Source organism: Neomonachus schauinslandi, chromosome 11 (assembly GCF_002201575.2).
Source record: "Neomonachus schauinslandi chromosome 11, ASM220157v2, whole genome shotgun sequence".
Lineage (NCBI taxonomy): Eukaryota > Metazoa > Chordata > Mammalia > Carnivora > Phocidae > Neomonachus > Neomonachus schauinslandi.
Genome location: NC_058413.1, coordinates 91617118 through 91618311, shown reverse-complemented (window position 1 = coordinate 91618311; position 1194 = coordinate 91617118). Strand labels below are relative to the sequence as shown.

General features: G+C 44.6%; 1 pseudogene; it reads right to left on the bottom strand.

Annotated features, from left to right (window-relative positions):
• Nucleotides 1-239: 239 nt before the first annotated feature.
• Nucleotides 240-1194, bottom strand: LOC110586425 (annotated as a pseudogene).

The following is a 1194-nucleotide window of genomic DNA, read 5'->3' as shown; positions in this document are numbered from 1 at the left end:
GGTCTGGAGTGTTTCCACAATCCTATATTACTATATGCAAACTATATCAAGGACTGAAGGGACATAGAATTCTTTTTTTTCTTCTGATTTTCCATACTTCATTATCAATGAGGTGTTTGATGCTTATTCATCCTTCATCCTGCCCACACATTCTGAGAGTTCAGTCCACTTTGGTGTCACTCTTCATACAGCACAAGATGCCATATAAAGGAAGCATAGTTTAGATGCCCTGAAATTGCTTAGAGTCGTGTTCCCTTGGAATGTGATGGAACTATCCTGCTAATTGACTCTCTCAAGACCTACTTTACATTTTCATTCCTCAAGCTGTAAATGAAAGGGTTCAGAAGAGGGGTCACCATTGTGGTGAGGACAGCTGTCACTTTATCAAACTCCAGCGAGTGGCTCTGGTTGGGCCTCACGTACATGAAGATGTTGCTCCCGTAGGCAATGGACACAACCGTGATGTGAGAAGCACAGGTGGAGAAGGCCTTCTGACGGCCTTGGGCTGAGGGGATGCGCAGGATGGTAGAAATGATGTAAGTGTAGGACACAATGGTGAATACCAGCGAAGTCAGAAGGACAAGGGAGGATAAGAGGAAGCTTATCATCTCAATGAAATGAGTGTCTATGCAGGCCGCCTGCAGCAAAGGGGCAATGTCACAGAAGAAATGGCTAATTTCTCTATAACAGTAAGGCAGTGTGGACACCACAATAGTTGGGCACAGCACTGAAAAGAAGGCTCCCGCCCAGCAGCCCAGAACCAGCAGGAGACAGACCCTGCTGTTCATGATGATGGTGTAGTGCAGGGGGTTACAGATGGCCACGTAGCGATCAAAGGACATCACCGCCAGGAGGATAAACTCCACTGTCCCCAGAAAGAAGGAGAAATAAATTTGAGTGATGCAGCCAGCAAAAGATATGGTTTTTTTCTCTTCTAAGAGACAAGTTAGCAACTTTGGGGTAATAGTAGTTGTGAACAAAATGCCCCCCAAATGACAAATTACTAAGGAAGAAATACATGGGTGTTTGGAGACGATTATCAGTCCATATTAAGGAAATGATGACAGTGTTTCCTGTTATGGTGAGCATATAAACCAGCAGGAGAACGACAAACAGCAAGATTTGAAGTTCTTGGATGACAGGAAATGAGACCAACGTGAATTCAGTCAAGGTACTCTGGTTTCTCAGAGCCAT